At 47.4% G+C, this 21925-nt stretch overlaps 1 protein-coding gene across 1 annotated transcript in view; it reads right to left on the bottom strand.

Annotated features, from left to right (window-relative positions):
• The window catches only part of RHOC (ras homolog family member C), a 32865-nt gene extending 16673 nt beyond the window's left edge, over nucleotides 1–16192 (bottom strand). The window contains exon 1 of the mRNA XM_005303544.5: nucleotides 16058–16192. The gene's annotated coding sequence lies outside the window, so the exon portion shown is untranslated. The remainder of the gene's footprint in view (nucleotides 1–16057) is intronic.
• Nucleotides 16193–21925: the final 5733 nt, after the last annotated feature.

Genomic DNA, 21925 nt, shown 5'->3' with positions numbered 1-21925 from the left:
TTGTGAGGGAGCCCTGATGTTTTTGGGAAAGGCCAGTCTGCAGGGTGATGAATGGAGGAAGTTCCGGGAGACAAATACAGACAAAAGTTCTGGGAGACAGAAGACAGGAAGAGAAAGGCAAGGAACGCGAGATTAGCCAGCACACAGCCCAGCAGGATTTCTATTAAAGCTGATGTTAAAACTATCTAATACACAGGTTAAAGGGTTTCTATACATCTGGGTAGAATGCTTAAATTATCCAAAAGTACAGAGTTTGGTTTAAAAAGTCATAAAGTACATCTGGTACATAATCTGCAATATCCCCAATTAAGGTTAATAAATTTAACAATACAGTTTAAATATTAGCATCCGAATATCCAGTAAAAGCAAATCCAGCCAGCAGTTTGCGGCTAACGTGGAAGAGCAATACTAGCCACGATTAGAGCAAGGCAAAGGACTTTTTGGCAAATAATATATTATTTGGGACACCAAAACTATTTGTGAATCAGGTCAAGTTCAATGAATAGTTTTGGCCAAAAAAAATAAATAAATAAATAAATAACACCTTTAAAAAATTCAGACATTTCAAAACATTTCAATTAGACATTTTGTTTAGAAAATGTTGTTTTGAAATTAACATTCAAAATGCTGCATTTGACCCGAATGATTTTTTTTTTCATTTTAGCAAGAAAAACCTGAAAAATTCAGTTTCAGTTCAAACCAAACAAGAACCAAAAACCTCCCATTGATTCTTCGCTCATTTCTAGCCATGATACAACCCCATCTCCTTCTCCCCACCACTTCCTTACTCCCCTGGCTAAGCATGAATGCTGCTGGAAAGAAGAGAGTGTTCTAACCAGATGCATTTAGAAGCGGCCAGGCTCATTGCAGAACAGCCAGAAGCTCACAGATTGTTGCCTTGCACTTTACAGACTGTCCATAAATTACATAACACGATTCTGTGTTATGTAATTTATGAACAGCCCCTTACAATATTCAGAGATGGAAGAATTCAAGATACTCCCAAAATCGTGGGGGTCATCAGGCCAAAAGGCAGCTTCTCCATACCCCGCCCTTGTCCCATTCTTTCTTCCTCTCTCCCCAAATGCTACTACAGAAGCCTTGATCTTACAGAGAAAGACACTACCCCTCCCCTCCCTGACCTGGAGTATCTCCTGCCCCATGTTCTCCATGCAGCTGCCTGAAACCTGCCTGAGGTTGAGCAGTCACAAGACAGATCCATGACTCATCCACCCAATAAACTGTTCTACCCCACCCATAACTTGAATACAGAGTTGAGACTCACATGTATTCACAAGGAAGGGTAGCAGCCAGAAATAGTCCTTCGAGCAGAGCTTCCAAGATACTAAATGGAAGCTAGCATCAGAGAACTAGTGACCAGCTGGATAGAGATCCCACCCAGCCATTACAATTCCATTAGAAGAAATCCATGTCATGGGTCCATTTCCTCCTGCATCTCTTTATAACATCACACACCACACGCAGATATTTTGCTGTCATCCAAATGCAAAATGGCACTGACCATTGCCAGACACTAACTCAATGTTTGCTTTTATGCATCTTCATCTACGTAAAGCCACCAACCCATATCCCTCTAGTTTTGCTCATAACAAGTCAAAAGTTAGAATCTATTTTAACTCAAACAAGCAGGCATGATGAACATCTGATTAAATATTTCTGGTGAAATAAGTTTGAGATATTCACTTGTGCAAAGGCTCTCTCTCTTTAGGTCTCCCCAAGTGCATAATTCAAATGAAGACACCTACAATAACATTTCTTTTGCCTTCCAATATTTCCCCCTTTAGCTTTACCCTGAGCGCATTCATCTTCTTTTCCAACTTATTTTTGGAAAGTCACAGGCACACATCCCTTAGGATCTGCCATCAACATTCATAAAATACCAGCCTGCATTCTTTTCATAAGGAGATTAGCTTATCTTTTCAGGCAGTGTTTGTGTCACTCAAGACTACAATGTCCTTCCTGGGGAGAACGAGATGCATAATGCAAAAGGCTTTGTTTGTGTTTGAGATAACAGTCCCTAGATCACAAGAAGTTCACAGAGGAAATCATGGAGAAAATTTCAGGAGGTTAGTTTAAAGTTGCCAGCAGAAAATCTGAATGATTAAAGGGCATCAACGTCAGACATAGAATGTCTCTACAGCCAATGTTTTCAAGAGGAACTAGCAGATTTTGGGTGTCCAACCTGACATCCTTTAAAGGGGGGTGAAGCTGAGTAATTCAGCTTTTTATGAAAAGCAGACTCCTTTAAGATGCTTCAAGTTGTGACTGGTGATTTCTGAGTCTTATTTATGGGGGTCTCAGTCATCTCAGATTCAACTCCCATGAACATTAGAGGGGAGTAAGAAAGACAACATTTCTATCCTTATCAAATAGTTAACCTATTTCAACATTTCACAAATTATCCCTCCCTTCTTCTCTTTTCCAATTGGAAATTTAAGTGAAGAGGACTGAACGACTGAAGAAAGGATGCCAGGTTTAAGAAAAAGTCTCGGTTGTGAAGATACCTCCCCTCCCACAAAAAGAGGTGAGTAGTCAGAAATGTCTAAGTAGGCTTTTGAAAGGTCTTTCCTATATCCTACATTATGTTTGCTCTGAAGGGCTGTGCCCAAACTCTGACTCAGGTGCCAACTTTCAGCATCGTCACTACCCACAAAAAGAAGAACAGGAGTACTTGTGGCACCTTAGAGACTAACAAATTTATTAGAGCATAAGCTTTCGTATGCATATGCATCCGAAGAAGTGGGCTGTAGTCCACGAAAGCTTATGCTCTAATAAATTTGTTAGTCTCTAAGGTGCCACAAGTCCTCCTGTTCTTCTTTTTGCGGATACAGACTAACACGGCTGTTACTCTGAAACTACCCACAAAGTGAATTTTAGGCCATTCTCTCCATGCTGTTCTGGGCAGGTATAGCCAACATGTTGGTAAGAACATTGGTGTCTAATCTACACTAATGCTGCCACTGTTGCCAGTACTGGTGCTGGAGCAACAGTGGAGGATTGCTCATCTCCCCCAGTTTGATGAGAGATTGCGAATTAGGAACATAGCAGCACTGTTCTATGCTCCAAGCAGCTACAACAAACTGAAGTCATCGCTGCAAAAAAATAGCAACAATTCTGTCATAGCTATTATAATATAAGTCCCCCTTGGGTTTAATGACTCAGGATTGAAACTCCTACCAGATAGGAAATGGGGAATTTCTTTGGTAAAAAAATACATCTTTCATCCAGTTGCCACTGTGGGAACTGGAGAGAATGGTAGAGAAAGGTGTTGACCCTTCAAGGGAAAAAAATCAGAATTTAGAGATGAAGAGACCTATTAAAGCTTTTTACTGGCTGGCCCCTCCCCAGGCCAATGATATAAAAACTTTGATCTAATGTGTCATGTGGATGATCAAACTCTAAAGTTCAGACCGTTTTAATGGGCACAGATTTCTGAAGTACCTGTATCCTGACTACGAATGTACCAACTAAGCCCCAGATTCTGGCAGGTTCAAGATAATCCTGCACGCATGACGGTTATGGAGATAGAACTTAAATCCAAGTATATGAATAAGTGATTATGATAGGGAGGTTCACATCTTCAAATCAAGAATAAGTTGCACTATTAAAAGAAAATAGCAGACACCAAGCAGGGGCAACATCCTGAATCACTGCTAGTTACCGTCTTACCCAAATCCCATTACATACAGATGGGAAATATAGCCACACGTACCTGTTCGTCGTGTAAGAAAGGTTAGCTAGCTTGTAACGTTCAAAGCAATTAACAATATTGCAGAGAAAGCGACTGCCTTAGTCTTCACTGCCAAAAAACGATGAATTTTTACCATGGGATAACTAAGATGTGTTCGGCTATCCCACTGTAAAATCCTAGAGGCCATCAGACATTGTAGTTTTTACTGTGAGGTAGCTAGCTAGGCAAGATGAACATTATGCCCACGCCCATGGCTGACTTCATCTAGTTACCTCATAATAAAGAATGCCTGGTCCCCACTAGAATTTTGCAGTGAGATAGCTGAAGTGCATTGTCAAACCAAAAACAAACACTCCTATTTTTATGCAGTAAAGACATACCCACTGTGCAAGCCCCAATACCATTCAACTAGTTCTGTGAGCAGCACAACCAGCTTTACTCAAGCCCAACGGACAAACACTCAAGAAGAGAGCGGGGGGAAATTAAAACAAAGTAAAGCAACCCAAGAAACTGTTTCTGAAATGACACTGCTGACAGACTGGCTATAGATGGAACACGGCTGTCTGAACGCTTTGATGATTCCTTGAGATGAAATGGCCTTTGTTTGCATTTCACTTGTCAGGGCTTGATCCACTTTCCCCATCATCTCCACCTTGGGTATTGTGGAAGCCTTTCTAGCGTGTCAGAAAGTTCCCAGTATGCAACACTCAGGTAACTGATTCAGTCAGGATATGGTGGTCTATCCATCTAGTGTGCTGAGCACTAAACTGACCATGCGGTGACTAGAACACTCCCTACAATAGTAGGAGCTGACTTTTCTCCAGGAGATGAGCATGGATCCCCGGACCAATTTACTTCCCCATTTCACTATCTTGCCGGGCTGGCTAATACCACTGAGCTTTAGGGAGGATTTTTAAATTTAAAAAACTAAATTCACACATTTTTCTTCACTGTTTCAAGAAGGAAGTTACCAGGGTCTGGGTGAGTTTCCCACGAGAGATCTGTCATGTTAGTTTCAGGGCTGCCTCCTAAGCACATCTGTGCCAAAGAGCCAGCAGGCACAGTGGACTGATGTGTCCCAACATCCTTTGCACTTCAACGGGCAGCACTGAGGAGCTATTGACCATGGCAAACAGTCCAGAAAAGCAGAGACTGGTGCAAGTTGAGAGGGTCCAAATCTACTACTTTGGGCAAGAAAGCTGCAAGCCCAGCAAATCTGGCAACAGAAAAATCTGAGGCCAATACCACAGTGATTAGTACAGAATAAACGCCCAAAGAGACAGGATTAAACTGCTTCTATCAAAGTCACTGACTAAGCTAGAGAGACGTCAGAAGCAACAGTTCAGACACAAGCCAAACATCTGATTGAGGAAGGGGAAAACCCCCGCTTCTACCTAGTGGTGACCTACCGCTGTAATGTGGTTTGACACATGGACACACAGCTGCTACAGAAGGGCTGAGCAGCGCTGCCTAAGCACTGCACAAGGGGACCAGGTGCATTATTTCGGGATGAGCATTTCACTTTCTTCTAAGGCAGAGGTGGGCAAACTACGGCCCACGGGACTGTCCTGCCGGGGAGGCTAGCCCCCGGCACCTCCCCTCCTGCAGCCTCAGCTCGCTCGCTCGGCCGCCGGCGCAATACTCTGGGCGGCGGGGCTGTGAGCTCCTGGGGCAGCACAGCTGCAGAGCCCAACCTGACCTGGTCTCTGTGCTGCGTGGTGGTGGCAGCGGCGGGGTCCAGCTCCAGATGGGCGGCACGGCTCCAGCGCCGCCAGCCACAGTAGCACGGTAAGCGGGCCGGGAGCAGGGGGGGTTGGATAGAGGCAGGGCCGTCTTCAGGCACCAGCCTGGCAAGCAGGTGCTTGGGGTGGCCACTCCAGAGAGGGGCGGCACGTCCAGCTATTCGTCGGCAATTCGGCGGACGGTCCCTCACTCCTGCTCGGAGCGAGGACCTCCCGCCAAATTGCCGCCGCAGATCACGATTGCGGCTTTTTTTTTTTTTGGCTGCTTGGGGCGGCCAAAACCCTGGAGCCAGCCCTGGATAGAGGGCAGGGAAGTTCGGGGGACTGGTCAGGGGGTGGGGGTGTGGATAGGGGTCTGCGTGGTCAGGGGAAGAACAGGGAGTTGAATGGGGGCAGGGGTCCCGGGGGGGGGCAGTCAGGAAGGAGAGGGGGATTGGATGGGGCGGCAGGGGTTCCGGGGGCTGTCAGGGGACAGGGAGAAGGGGTGGTTGGATGGGGCAGGAGTTCCAGGGGGGCTGTCAGGAATGAGGGGAGGGGTTGGATGGGGCGGCAGGGGACAGGGAGCGGGGGGGTGTGGATGGGGCAGGGGTCCCAGAGGGGCTGTCAGGGAACGGGGGAGGGGTTGGATGGGGCAGGAGTGGGGCGAGGGGCAGATAGGAGGTGGGGGTTGGGCCACGACCCCCTCCCCAACCGGCCCTCCATACAATTTACGAAACCCAATGCGGCCCTCTGGCCAAAAAGTTTGCCCGCCCCTGTTCTAAGGGGTGGTCACTGACGGAGGCAGCGAGATACTGCTCTGTACGGCCCAATCCTACAGAAGCATTCTTTGCTCAGGTACACTGATGAGGCTGTTGGCAAAACCAACCCAGTCTCTGAAAATCAAGCTATCATTTCTCCTGGCTTGTGTGTTTGTTGTCTCCAAGAGGAAGGAGCCTGGAGTCAGGCTTTTGATGGTAGTTATGCAAGAGGCCTAATAACAATTTAGTTTATTCTGCTACAACAGGGGCAGCTCTGTAGGGCTAACAGCAATAAAAACCTTGTTCTTGTCAGGAGATTGAAGGAACAAGACCAGGCAAAACTTATATGCCAGACCAGGTGCTGCTTTTATTGTTCCCTTCAGGTAAGTTTGGTCAGTAACTCTATCCCCTCCCCCTCCCTCCAAAAAAGAGAAAGAAACCAGCTCCTTTTAGCTGTACTGGACTTCACGGAGACAAGGGAGCTGGGGAAGGAGAGGGAACAACTGTTCTAGTGCAGCAGGCAACTGAACTCTTCACAAAGAGGCGATCTGGAAACCAGAGACAGATGATTACACAAGGGAGACAAAACCTAGGCGCCCTCCAGCTGGCCTCCCCAAATCACCATTTGCAGTGGCAGCCAATTCCAAACCACTTGAATCAATATTTACTATTTTAAAATCCCCGTGGTATCAGCTGCCAGGGGTGTAAGTCCTGTACTCGCTAGTCCTCGTGGTACCATGTGGGGTCAATCCTGAAGCCCTGGTGGAAGAGGTGGTAGGCAAGCTGGTGCTATGGGGCGCCCGCTAAAGTCATAATTCACTTGTCTTTGCCTGCACAATACCAACCACATTCCCTGTTTTAAACCTTTCTGGTTTCAGCACAGCTCGCCATATACAATGACCACTAACAGAACATGCTGCTTTTGTCTGAAATAATTATGTGGTCACAGACTGCTTGATTCCAATTGCAACCAGACCCTTGAGCTAGTAAAGAGCTTGTTTTCCTGCAAAGATCCCTTGCAATAAAGGCTGATGGAAAAGAGTAAAGAAGATACATCAACATCTTAGGTTACAATCCCCTCTTCCCAACACATGATTCCAGGAGCAGAGAGGTGTCTGAATCCCTGTATTTTTGCAATGGTTGGACAGGTTAAGCATGAAGACTTTGATGCTCTTCCATCTGTAATCAAGCCTCAAAATGTTTACCTAGATAAACTCTCTGAGATTAGAAGCCCTGGCTAAAATAAAGTCATGGGCCAGTAATTTACATAACTAAACAGGCTTTCATCAAGACAGAGAACCTACGGGTTTGTCTACACATAGAGTTGTTCCCGATTAATTCCATGTGTGAAAACTTACTCTGAAATAAGAGTGCCTTGGTCCTGTTCAGATTATTCCAAAACAACATCTACTCATGGAGTTAATGAGGAACACCTCCATGCATGGACAAGTCCTATCTCAGAAGAGATGCAGTCAGTTCCAGAGACTGCTGGCTATCCTGAAAGCAGTCAAAGTTATTGTGGAAGGGTTATCCAAAAGAGCCTTTGGGTCATGCAGTATGCCCCCGGTGATTTCAGAAGACTGTTCACTTATGCTGCACCAGTGGAAGGGCAAGGTATCAGATTTCATTTCCTTTTATGCCAATTGGTCCTAGTCTGGATTCCAGCAGATTTTTTTTTTAATCTACATGATTCTAAATTGCGGTGCGACTGTCTCTTTTAGGTCCGCAGCAGGCAACATGAGCCAACGCTTACATACACAGAGAAAGCTGCTTCAGTTCAACTTAAGTAGATTTAAAACCAATTTAGCGAAGACAATACCTACCCCTGCCTGGGTGCACTTATCAGTTTAAACCTGTTTAATGAGTTTCTACACACAAGGCTGCAATACTTCAACCATCACATCTTTAGTTAAACTGGTGCAACTATGTTTTTAAATCAGGCCTTCGATACTAGGCTCATAGGGCATCAGAAACTCCCTGGGTAGATATAAACCTGCCTTGTTTCTTCAGGCACTTGGTTCCACACACTGAAAACAGCCTTGCAAAATTCTATACACCCAAGTAAGTAAAGATCCCCAGTGTCTCCTTAGCAATCACCTTAATAAAGGACAGGCAAGTACATTTTGGACCGGGACTCATATATTTCCATGATAGTTTTGCATGGAGGCTATGGAGTGTTCCATCATGGGCTTCTTTAGCGATTATTAAAAAAGAGTTGCACATTTAGACGTTCTCTACATCCTGGATATTGATTAAGAAATGCTTCAACACCACCGTTTTTTTTTTTAAATCAAAGTGAAGCATGTCTCCAGAGCCATTTCATAGAGATCAGTTTGGGGGTCAATGAGGGATGGAGAGATGGGGTTGTTTGTTTGAACACAAAAGGTGGCAAGTCTCAAGCGAATGCTGAAAAATCTGCTTCCTAAAATATAACAGGAGCCTACACAGGAATTAACAAGTCTATATGCTGCTAAACAACAGTCTCCTGTGTCTAGCTTCCATGGCAGTGGCATATACACCTTTACCCCGATACAACGCGGCCCGATATAACACGAATTCGGATATAACACGGTAAAGCAGCGCTCCGGGGGGGCGGGGCTGCGCACTCCGGCGGATCAAAGCAAGTTCAATATAACGTGGTTTCACCTATAACGCAGTAAGGTTTTTTGGCTCCCGAGGACAGCGTTATATCGGGGTTGAGGTGTATCTATTAGCATCTGTAAACTCAACGAGGAGTCCTTGTGGCACCTTAGAGACTAACAAATTTATTTGGGCATAAGCTTTCTTAAAAGGCACCACTATCCAAGCAGCAGCACAACCACTTACCCTGCAGGGGTTTTCCACCCCACAACCAGCATTAAAAAGGCATGTCTACAGTTGTCCTACACCAGTGGGGAGGAGGAAAAGAGGACTTGAAGGGAGCAGCTGACCCTTGTTCCACAAGCGACAGAAAGCAGTGAATCCTTTGCCACCCCTTCAGTCGCAAGGTATCAGAACCTTTGGCCTTATCTACACTGGACTTAAAACACTTTCCCAGTTCCACCACCACTCGGGGGAGTACTAGCATAGCCAGTGCACTGGCATTCAATAGTGTCTTCACTGTGCCTTCTACTCTCAGCAGTGTGATCAAAATGCTGTTGCCATGTCTACGTCTACACTAGTCCTTTCACCATTGTCACTGACAGAGCTGCACCAGTGGTAGTGAGAGTCAGAGATTCCCTATAAAAGTCTAGGGAAGACTGTCTGGCTAGGCTCTTAACACTGTTGACTACCCTGTAGATCACATTCCCCCCCCAGCCAGTACTATGCAGAAACAGAGGGGAAAAAACTTTGTACAGATTAAAGCCTAAGTCACCTTAGGCCTTGACTGCATTATACATTGCACTAGTTTAAGTCAATTTACTTAGCTTGTTTTGAGCAGTTTAAGTTAATTCATTACCAAATTAAATCAAGTCAATATAAGCCTGTTTTAAATCAAAGTAAGGGTATCCACCCAGGGCTTTAACTAAATAGTTTTAAAAAACCCAAGTCCCCACCCCTCCTTTAAACCAATGCAACTTGTAATACAGGCCTTAGCTACACAGGCGCTGTACAGCGCTGTAACTTGCTGCGCTCAGGGGTGTGAAAACGCCCCCCCACCCCCCGAGCGCTGTAAAGCGCCAGTGTAATCAGCGCCTGCAGCACTGCACGCTCGCTCACAGCGCTGCAAGCTATTCCCTCGGAGAGGTGGAGTACTTACAGCGCTGCGAGAGAGCGGCAGCGCTGTGAATTGCCAAGTGTAGCCAAGGCCACAGACATGGACTAAGTGAGATCATAGCATTTAAACACTGGTGGAAAACAGAATCAAACACGAGAAGGGAGCACAAGGAAATGCCTTTCACCAGCACAGCCAAGGACAAACTGACTCCACATCTAAGCATGGTTGTGTGCGCACAAAGGATTGATGCCACACAGCCCAAAAGCACACAAGCCCCGCAGTACAGAGGACAGGGGCTACCAGGGGTGTGATTAACTCATAACTAAACTAACATGAGTTTGCCACAGGCAGCAGCGCCGCCAGCTTTTCTGCCACCCTAGGCGGCGGGAGGTCCCGCCGCCGAAATACCGCCGCGGTTGCCACCCCCCAAATGGTAGCGCCCTAGGGGACCACCTAGGTCGCCTAATGGGTTGCGCCGGCCCTGGCCACAGGCCAGCCACAAAGTCAATGCCCGAACCGCCAACCTCTGAACCCAAAACAGACAAGTGGAAATAAGCAGAGCTCTTTGAGAAACCCACCAAGCAATTTAAATGAAGAAACTCTCCTTCTTAGGCTCCCCAATCAAAACTGATCACTCCTCTGAAATATCAGAAACAAACACCACATCATTGCAACCTGAAAGCCCATGCTTCCTGGGAATGACAGAACACATCAAGAATGAGACAAGACAACTCAGCTTGGGGGGGGGGGGGGGGGGAACTCAAAGTATTTGGTCAGACAGGATGGCAAAAGCAAAGGGACACACACAAAACTCACAGGAACAGGCCCAAAGAAATAATCCCTTAGAATTGCTTGTTTCACAAGATGAAATAAAACCCTCAACAAAGAGGAAGCAGAATGGTCTTAGCAACGAATCCATCTCTCTGACCAGTTATGGCTGTCAAAAGAAAATCAAGTTTCCAAAAATCAAGCTTAAAAAGTACCCCATCGGGAGAAACAATGTCCACTGAGCTATCTAACTTAGAAGAGCCAGGATATCGTACTGTACTCTATCTAATGCCTGGGGTATGAAAATTCTGAAAAAGAATCTGAGACCAGAGACTATATTTTGCCTTCAGTTTCTGGAATGATCCCAGCTTTCAGATATCTGATCGAAGTGACATGTTTTGGCAAAGCAAGGGACCACAATTTCACATACATCGTTTTTAGGCAGCACAGTCTGTGTAACTATACATAAAGAAAAGGGCCTAAGACTACAGCCCTTATTCATGCAAATAATCATTACTCACAATTAACACAATTAGACTTGTGACTACAAGCATGAGCCTCCCAAATGAACAATCCAACTCCCACATAAACTTACACTGCTCCCACAACCCTCCCCAGAAGCACTTGTTTGTATTCCTTTATCTAATCATATCAGTTTAGAGTATTTTCAGTGGGGGGGTTGTTGGGTGTCAGACAGAGGCAGTTACCCTTTCTTTATGACCGGTGAACTCCTCTATGCTGCCCCTCCAAGCTCCCCATGGCCACTTACAGGATTTTATTAGACTAAACTAAGGACTGTGTCTTAGAGGGGGCTAATCTCAAAATTTATGTTTAAATTTAAAGATTTTACAAATCCTCACACTAGAAATAGTTTCATTGCATATGTAAGTGTAGAATCATAGAATATCCGGGTTGGAAGGGACCTCAGGAGGTCATCTAGTCCAATCCCCTCTCAAAGCAGGGCCAACACCAACTAAATCATTCCAGCCAGGGCTTTGTCAAGCCGGGCCTTAAAAACCTCTGAGGATGGAGATTCCACCACCTCCCTAGGTAACCCATTCCAGTGCTTCACCACCCTTCTAGTGAAATTAAAGACATCTTGGATTTAAACATTTCCTTTGCAATGTTTGCAGCATGGTGCATGAAAAGGAGAAAGTGAAACCAACCATAAACGGAAGTGAAATTGACACCTCTGTTTTCATTGTCAAAGCTCAGAAAAATGAAAAAGCAAACAGCATAAATGGTGAGAGGTAGTTTGGATTTTAAAGATTCTTTCAGTTCTAAAAAAAGAAGAACAGGAGTACTTGTGGCACCTTAGAGACTAACAAATTTATTAGAGCATAAGCTTTCGTGGACTACAGGTGGGCTGTAGTCCACGAAAGCTTATGCTCTAATAAATTTGTTAGTCTCTAAGGTGCCACAAGTACTCCTGTTCTTCTTTTTGCGGATACAGACTAACACGGCTGTTACTCTGAAACCTTTCAGTTCTAACATTGCCTGAAGCGTGTATGCCTGCATGCTGTGGGACATCATTGCCTATTTCTCACTGCAGCTAGATGAAAGAAGGCAGAGAGTTGGAACCATCACTTCATTCCTTAGTTCATCAAATCTGAGCCAATCAACAGTGTTTAATCCTAATTGGGGCCTCTGGGCACTCTTGTTGTTTATTTGTTGTTTAATAATGGTACATATTAAATTTTTTAGATATTCAAAATACCATGCAAACATTAACATAAACATAAATTTATAATATAATTTTAACCCGAAGTCCCTTTTAAAAAAGTTCAAGATTATATGCATGGGAGAATGCCTAATGAGCTAGGCCCATTCATAAAGTCTCAGCTCAGTAATGAATAGTCATGTGGCAATAGGTATTAATAAATCTCACATGCATTAAACATATCCTTTACCTAATGCTGAGCTCAATACTCTTTCTTCAGAATTGTAGCTTTGAACTTTGATATTTTATGTCACAACATTGAAGTGCAAAAGCTAACTTTTTTATAGTTGCTAAACCAGTCAGACTGCTTTGAGTTCAGGATCTTATTTTAATAGAATTCAGACTGAAAATCTTTTAGAGCTAAAGGAGTGTGTGGCAACCGACGAGCAAACTGCTAGGTGCTAAAAACAGACGCCTTTCTTCCATTTTTTGACTCCATCTGGAGTCTACATTATTTTTGTCCTCTCATCCAAGAAAGGATACCACCCGCACTCATTCCTTTCCCCAAAGGCAATAACCTCAGAGTATTTCACCTATTGTATGGATTTATTTAATAAGAGGCTTGCCAATTACAAGACTCTTCATTATACAAACGGCAGATCGAGAGCACCTTGTAAAAAAATTAACGCTCAGCAGCATCCAGGAATCAGTTGCCTGCTGAACCTGATTTCATCTGATGCATGACCCCTTTAGAAAGCACAGAATTTGGGTTTATATACCACCTTTCCTGCTTTGTGTATCCCCCGTGCCTTGCACAGTAGTGCGTCAGATTCCTGCTGGCTAAAGTGGCTGCCATTTTACACTTGGCATTCACGCAAGGATTTGTTTATAACAGGTTTCAGAGTAGCAGACGTGTTATGTTAGTCTGTATCCGCAAAAAGAACAGGAGTACTTGTGGCACCTTAGAGACTAACCAATTTATTTGAGCATAAGCTTTTGTGGGCTACAGCCCACTTCTTCGCATCCAAAGAAGTGGGCTGTAGCCCACAAAAGCTTATGCTCAAATAAATTTGCTAGTCTTTAAGGTGCCACAAGTACTCCTGTTCTTTTTGTTTATAACAGTGTGTTGGGAGGGAAGCTGGGCAGGACGTGAGGATTATTCCATGTTCTGAGAAATGCTGCAAGATCTTAACTTCCTTAGGAAGTTATTGCTGCAAACCACCTCTGGTTTGGAAGTTTACTGTTCCACAGAATTTCTTTTCAAAACAGGGAAACAAAGGCTCAACATCTCAATTTTCAAGGAGAGGAGTCACTTGAAGTGCATCTTACATAAAAAATTCTTACAACCCACCACACCTTGAATCTAGAGACACCATCTCTTCACCTCCCCCCGCCCCACACACACCCATTAAGCTATCTAGTCAATCTTCATTCTAAGGCAGCATAGATTTCTTATTACACATTTATTAATAAAAAGGATTCTCCCAACATTTATACTGAAGAATAAGTGACATGTTATTAGCTTCCAATAATATTCCACAGTCTCAGGAACTGTTTCTACCTGGTGTAGTGTTGTGCTGCTTTTGCCCTGGGGCCAATCAATATTTGTCTAACACATTCCTTACATTTCATAGCTCTAACACACACAAACACAAATAGAAGATTACAATGTATATTTTGTTTACACAAACTTCTGATAACCTGTTAGGTGTGGGTCAGCTCTGTGCATTTTCCATTTAGATACAACCTCTCTAAGCAAATATCTTCTACTAGGTACATGACTCCAGTTTAAGGCCCCTACGCTCTCACACATAGCCAAGGAAGGGAAACTGACCATAAATTATGGAGGCCAGAAGACCCTCGGCACAATGAAAGTAAAGCGTGACTGAAAGTGGAATATAAATGGGAATGCACAAGTAAAGCCCTGAAATAGTTTGTTGTCTATGTTTTAACACAATTTTAAACCCTTTTCACAATTTGCTTAAAATGTGACATTTTCCTTTATCCATGACCCAGTTAGTTTCAATCAGCTTGAGGTCTTAGCACACAACATGTCTTCCAGTCACAGATTGCACACTATAAACTGACTCGACAACTTAGTTACTGTTTTATGCTCGGGTTGTCTGGAGGCTGAGGCTGGATTTAGGGGGTTTGGCTGCTGCTGAAAAGACTTGGCTGCCAGACTGTTAGTGCTGGAGAGAGCCACTCAGTCATGGTTTTGGAATGCGTACTTACTCCTAAGACACTACAAAGCTATTCCTCCTCCCCACCCCCTAATATCAACGTTTAAAAACCACCTCAGTAGTAAGCCAGGAGCACTTTTTAGAACACAGAGTTGCTGTTCAGTTAACACGGAAATGCAGTTTGTTAGCACCAGGAAACTGCTCTTTTAGCATGAAAATGACCAGAGAAGCATGCACACACCCAGAAAGGCAAATAGTGGGTGCATGGGGGAACCACCACCATTTCAGTCAGCTTGGTTCAAACAAACTTCCTATGGCGTCAGTTGTAGGCGTTCTCCAGTTGACAGTGACACAAGAGACCAAGCAGCGAGAACTCACTCCTACGCTGAGTAACAAGGCAAAGGAGAGTCACACTCTCTACACTCAGCCAGCAGTGGCCTCTGCACGCAGCCCCTCGGGGGAAGTGGGTGGACATGTGCAAGAGATGGTCACGGAAAGGCTAGCTGGGATGTTTCCCCTCCTCCCCCAGTCTTTCACTGTAGCCCAGGCCCCCACCCATCCCCAGTTACTCAGCACACTCCCAAAGGAAGGGAAGAACCAGCCACGGAAGTGTTTCCTAACCGCCCTCCCTGGATCAGCTGCTGGGCTGAGACAAAGCTCAACCCACGCGGGGCTTTATCCAGTTCAGCAGGGCAGGGGGGGGATGACTCCCAAGAGGGGAGACAAAGGGGTAAGAAGAACCCCTCCCTCCAAAAGAGACTAGGGGAGAGAAGGCCGTTCCCCCACACCTCACTGCTAGAGCCCCACTACAGCCACCCCACCCATCCCTGTTCACCCCGCTGCCAACCCCACTGACCCCCACACACCCTAGAGCAGCCCTGCCACTCCCAACTCCCTAGGGCCCTATCTCACCCCTGAAGCCCCCATAACCAAGTCATACCCCAGCTCCCCACTGTGTCCCCACCTAGCCCCCAACCCACACACATCCCTACAACCTCCTCGCACCCCAATGCCCATCGTAACACAGCCCCCACCCTGACTGCTCCCCCCACCACCTCTACCCATATACCCCCCAACCCCAGTCCCCCATAGCCCCACCCTGACTGCTCGCTCCCCCCCACCTCTACCCATATACTCCCCCGACCGCAGCCCCCCATAGCCCCACCCTGACCCCAGCCAGCTTCTACCCATATACCCCACCCTGACCCCAGCCCCCACCCTGACTGTTCCCCCCACCGCCTCTACCCATATACCCCCCCCCAACCGCAGCCCCCCATATACCCCACCCTGACCCCAGCCCCCACCTCTACCCATATACCCCACCCTGACCCCAGCCCCCACCGCCTCTACCCATATACCCCCCCGACCGCAGCCCCCCATAGCCCCACCCTGACCCCAGCCAGCTTCTACCCATATACCCCACCCTGACCCCAGCCCCCACCACCTCTACCCATATACCCCCCCGACCCCAGTCCCCCATAGCCACACTCTGACACCCCCCCTCACTGACTCCCTGGTGACCCCCCCCCCCCCAGGGCCCCGCCCCACCGCCCGGTACCTCGGCCGCGGGTCTCGCTGGCTCCGGCTGTTCGGGCTCCGCGGCGAGCGGGACTGAGCCGGGCAGGGCGGGGCCGCGCGGGGACTGACAGCGCCGGGCCGCCCACCCCGCCGGGCCTGCTGCGGCCGCCACCGCCCCGGGGGCGGGGCTGGGAGCCGGGGGCGGGGTAGCACGGGGTGTATGGGGGGAGGGGAGCTGGCACAGGGAGGGGGTGGCACGGGGTGTATGGGGGTGGGGTGGCACTGGGGGGGAGGGGGTGTATGGGAGTGGGGGGATGGCACAGGGTATATGGGGGGAGGGGGGCTGGCACAGGGAGGGGGGGTGTTACGGGGTGTATAAGGGTGGCACGGGGTGTATGGGGGGAGGAGGGTGGGGGATGGCATGGGGTGTATGGGGGTGGGGTGGCACTGGGAGGGGGAGGGGGGTGTATGAGAGTGGGGGGATGGCACAGGGAGGGGGGATGGCATAGGGTGTATAGGGGTGGAGGTGGCAAGGGGAGGGGGAGGGGGAGGGGGAGGGGGGATGGCACGGCACAGGGTGTATGGGGGGTTGGGGATGGCACCGGGAGGGGGGGAGGGGGATGGCACAGGGTGTATGGAGGGTGGGGGATGGGGATGACATGAGGCGAAGGTGATGGGGAGGAGGGGCAGGGGCAGGCTGATACAGGGTGTTGGCAGGGGGAGCTGGGAGATTGGGCACAGGCCTGGAAATGGGGAGAGGGGCTGGAGGTAGAGACTGGGACCTGGGACCTGGCACAGGGTCAGAGGGGAAGGGCAAAGGGAGCTGCGGTAAAGGAAAGGGCAGCAGCTATAGGAACAAGACTCCCCAAACACACACACACTGGTGCTCACTCCTGTCACGTCCCCCACCCCCACAGCTCTAGGGGATCTCTGGGGACCAACCTGTGCATGGGGAATTGTCAAAGCTTTAACTCCCCAATTCCAACCCCAGAGCCTGGCACCTCGTGTGGTGCACTGCTGCCCTGCTCATCTGGGAGTGTGTCTCTCCCCCTTTACCCAAGTGTTAGTGACTGCACCATTTGCCAGCCAGGGGAGAATCGTTAAAATACCCTTTGAACTGGAGGCAGGTGAACTGACGGAGGACTGGTCCAGGTTTGTAAAACCCCGTGGGTTGGGTTTTCATTCTGCAGACCTTCAGGGTTTGGGATCCCTGTCCCAATTGCGCATCTGGAGAGTTCCAATAAGGGGCTCTGGCTGCACCCAGCTCCTGGAGGACAGAGGATTTCCCCTATCTGTGGATTGCACCAGCAGGAAAATACCCCTTCTCTGTAATTGGGTACTCAGAAATTAGAGCTAGGATCTCACTTAATGAGACAGGGTTTGGATTAGCATCTCGCTGACTATTTCCTCTGTTCCCAGAGACTGCACTTGCTGTTACTTCCCTTCAAAGTGAACTTTTCCCTTTTCCTAAATGATTATTTAATTGCCAGTCTTAATAACAGGCCTCCGAAAACCAAAAGCCTTCCAAAAAGCATATCTGGTCCAACACTTTTCAATAGGAGTGAAAGATGCAGCTCTGTTCCTTTCTCCTTAACCCCCCCCCCCCCCCCCGGCACACATACCTCCTCATTAATACTTTCAAGCCTTGGTATTTTGGCAAAGTATAGCAGCAGGCTAGACACAGGGATGGATGTGGGTTTGGTAGAGGCTCATGTAAATCGCTGCAACTCCTCAGCCCCAAACAGCTGCTCTGTTCTCCAGTTTCAATTCAGTGCCCAATGCCCATCTTGGAAAGGGTTTTTCTAAGTAGGCAACATTAGCTGCAGCAACTTCCCAAAGCCAGGATGGCAAATGCCTGTTTTCTAGCCTGACAGAAATCCCACGGTGACCTTATCACCCTCTGCAAATGGGCATATTGTCTGGTATGTAAGAATTGTTCCAAAGTAGCTGAGCAAGACTCACAATCAGAATTGTTACTGGAGCATTTAGTGCACTATGCGGGTGAAACCAGACAATCACTATGCTCTTGGATGAACTCACACAGGCAAATGATAAAAGACAAAAACACCCTATCCCCTGGGGGTGAACACTTTTCAGAATGTGATCACTCTATGTCTATCAGCCCTCATCCTCAAAGGAAACCTGTGTAACGCTGTCAAAAAGGAGCTTGGGAGTTTAAATTCATAACGTTGCTAGACACTGAAAATCATGGTCTTAATAAAAACAATGGATTTATGGTTTATTACAACAATCTGTAACTCACTACCCCTCTTTTTGTCCCAGGACTGCAGAGGTGTTAACGGGCCATTCTACCTTGAATGGTCCCTTGCAATATATGCTAATAACTGGTGCTAAACAATCTGTTCCACCTCCCACTTAGCTGGGATGCTGGAAGTATCTTTTCCAGTCCTGAAGAGCTCTGTGGCAAGGTCTACACTGGCAATTGAACGACAAAACTTTTGTCTTTCAGAGGTGTTAACCCCTCCCGTGCCAAAGACAAAAAGTTTTGCCGGGACAAGTACCAGTGTGAAACGCCACTCATTGGGGGTGGAAGTTTTTTGTGGCCACACAACCATATCGCTAAAAGCTGTGTAGTGTAGACATAGCCTGTGTGGCTCAAAAGCTCATCTCTCACCAACAGAAATGGTCCTTAGCCTCCTCATCTAACTAATATATCAACCATTGTGTTAGGTCCTAGACAAACAGTAAATGACACCACCTGCCCCAAAGGTCTTACGCTAGCCAGTCTGTATAGTATGGTCAGTAGCCAGTTGTGCCTAGTAGTCTGTCACATGTCTATTGGCCAGCCTGTGGCATGCTGCTAGTAGCCAGGCTATCTGATACTGTGCATCTAATAGCTACCTTCTGTATGGCTAGTAACTAGAATATATTGTGTCTAGGAGCCATTCTGCTGTGGCCGCTAGCCAGTTGACCTGAGATTTCAGGCTTTGGTGAAATAGAAAAATTAGAACAAAAAACATAATTGTCAAATTTATTCCTTGATGAGAAAACCTTGAGCAAGTCACGTTTCGTTCATGGGACAAAGGCAAACACACACAGAGACAGAGCCATATGAACCTCACACACACACTCGTGTGTGCACACACCCCTCCCCGACCCTCTCATATGAAGCTAACACCGCCATCCTTAGCCACAGGAGACAGCAAGCATTCCTGCAGCTGTGCAACAGGCAAGGAGTGTCGTTTATAAACATAAATATGAACCCCAAGGCAGGAATCAGGAAGCAGACAATGTCAGGCTCTGCTGGCTATGGCATTTCCTGTCTTTATAGCCCTCCACAGCAGCAAGAAGACTATAAAGCCTGATTTTATGCTATTTATTTATTTGTGAGGGTAGGAGTTTCGTGCTGCATCAAATGATAAGGGACTGGAAGAAGTGGGAGCAGAAGGTGATGTAAGCCCCCACAAAGCGGATACAGTGCAGACTGAACCTGCCTGATCTTCCTTAGCAATCATTTCATCTTTCAGCAAGGGCTTCGTCTCAAGGGAGAGGAAGAATTCTTATTGATTAAAAGAAAGGATTAAACATTCACTGTAAGCGAATAAGAATAGTGTTCTCCCCTACAGTCACTAGGGCCATCAATTGGGAGGGCAGAAGCTGATCTCCACCTGGGTGGTGTGCAGCTACCAAGGGATACTGTTGCAGGAGCAATCAGCTATATTGGCCATTGCTGGGGTCAGGATAGGAGACTGGCTGGCCCACCGGTCTCTTCTAGCACAACAGGAAATGGGACATTGTAATGGAGGTACAGTGACCGAGGCACTGAACTGGGAATTTAGAGTACTGGGCATTGTTCCAACCTCAGCCTTCTGCTCCAGGGGCAATCACCACTCTGCCTCAGTTTCTTCATCTGTAAACTGGAGGCGACGCTGCTGACACACCTTTGTCAACTACTTTGCGTGTGGTGGGTAAAAACGATTTACAAATACAAAGCTCTGGATTTAAATGGTTGGGGCCGCTTCCATGGTTTTGGGATACCAGATTTCAGGGCTGACGATAACTAGAGCCTGCAGTTACGTCGGGCAGGGCTGAGAGCCAAGCTGGTCAGATCATTTCCATCAGTGGTGAGCAGAGGAAAACAACGTGGGGACATTTTCATGATTTCTTTTTTCTCACCACCTATAGAACCACTCCGGGCATTTTCATCAGCATCCAGCACATTGGATCTAACTCCAGGGCTCAGTTATGATTTCCCGTCCCACAGGGATTTGTCAAGAAAGGAAGGGTAAGGCAACGCGTATCCACCCTCCTCCTTGAAAGTCCCAGCTGCAGGTGGCTGTGACTCAGTGAGGCGGGAAAGCCAGCCCCGGACTCTGGCTCAGACCCAGCAGTCTATAAAACATTTGCTATTTTAAAGGGGTTTGGCCTCAGAGACAATTTTTCTTAATTTACTGGGCTTCAGATTTGGAGTTGGCTCCAAAGGAAACATTTCCATATAAAGAAAGGGAACCAAGGAGGAAGTTTTAACTTCGACTCCTTCCTGGGTTTCCTTTCCTTTATACAGCCTCCAGCCTGGGCTCCAGAAAAACAAGTGTCCTGTTCTCTTCAGCAGCTAGCATCTAATCTCATGCCTTTTCCCCTGCAAACAATGAGAGCGTTTGTGTGCCAGAGAGAGCGTTTATGTGCCTGGGTAACACTTGGGCCTTGGGTACACTCGCGGATTCACAGCGCTGCTCCCAGCGCTGCGAGAGCTTTCTCGCAGCGCTGCAAGTACTCCACCTCTCCGAGGGGAATTTTACAGCGCTGCACTCGCTGCGCTCAGGGGGGGTGTTTTTTCACACCCCTGAGCGCAGCAAGTGCAGCGCTATGAATTGCCAGTGTAGCCAAGGCCTTGGATACAGGAGGGGGAGAAAGTGAACACAGGAGGGCCACAGGAAAGGAACCAAACAGGGATGATTTCAGCAGTCACCCAGAACTATACAAATTCCCTGGAATGGCTCATAATTTCCAGCTTGTGGCTTCTGCTTCTTCCTGCCACCTGGGAAGTACAAACACTGCTGGGAAGAGGGAGTCCTGCTCCCAGGACTGGGGTCTGAGATCACCTGGGGCCTCCTGCAAACAGATAGAGAAGCCCTGGCATCTCCAATGAAAATGACACCATGCATAAGCCTCGTTTCCATTGAGTGGCTCCTGGGAATTGGGTGCCCAAGTGCCATGCACCCATCGAGGTGCTATGTCCACATACCACCCAGCAGAAAATCCACTTCTCCCCGTCTAGGATGTCTTCAGAGCGATAGGAGTCAATATTAAACCCCTCTCCTTCCCACCTCCCCCAGCTCCTGCTGACACATGGTCTGTGCCCCCAGTATCTCATCTTCAAGACAAAAGAGGGATGGAGTTGGGCAGGGATGGCTCCCAAGCTTCTCCGCTCTACAGTGTCTTTTTCCGGAAGATGAGATCCCGGAGGCAGAAATCAAGCATGTGCTTCCCTGCTGCTTTCCATTGTCCCTTGCTCCCAGAGGGACTCACATTCTCTCCACCAACCAGAGATCTATGGAGCTTAATGTTCTGCTGATGTCTTTGTACCAGCTGAGTGGGTCTTGCCCTCTGCAGATTAGTCACTGCATAATTAAAGTGTTTCCTTCTTTCTGCACAGTCACACTTGTGATTACTCTAATCTTGCTATTTAGACTATTTATGCTTTGCTCACCCTGTCACCCTGACCAGGAAGGAGCAGAGGCAGCTGTTTACACAAAGGAACTGAGGCCACCAAGAATTTTCTGAGGGCCAGCTTCACATCACTGCCAAATGCATTGCAAAGTGATGCCATGGTGTGGCTGGGGAGGGGCTGTTGTCCTGTTGCTACTGATACCTGTGCCCAGCAGTTTTCTTCCTCTGGGGGGGATCATCTCTACCAGTGATCCCAAGGCTGTGGCTTCCACAGGCT

This window comes from Chrysemys picta, chromosome 4, assembly GCF_011386835.1.
Source record: "Chrysemys picta bellii isolate R12L10 chromosome 4, ASM1138683v2, whole genome shotgun sequence".
Classification (NCBI taxonomy): domain Eukaryota; kingdom Metazoa; phylum Chordata; order Testudines; family Emydidae; genus Chrysemys; species Chrysemys picta.
The sequence above is the reverse complement of the archived record's forward strand: the minus strand, read 5'-3'. Positions and strand labels throughout refer to the sequence as shown.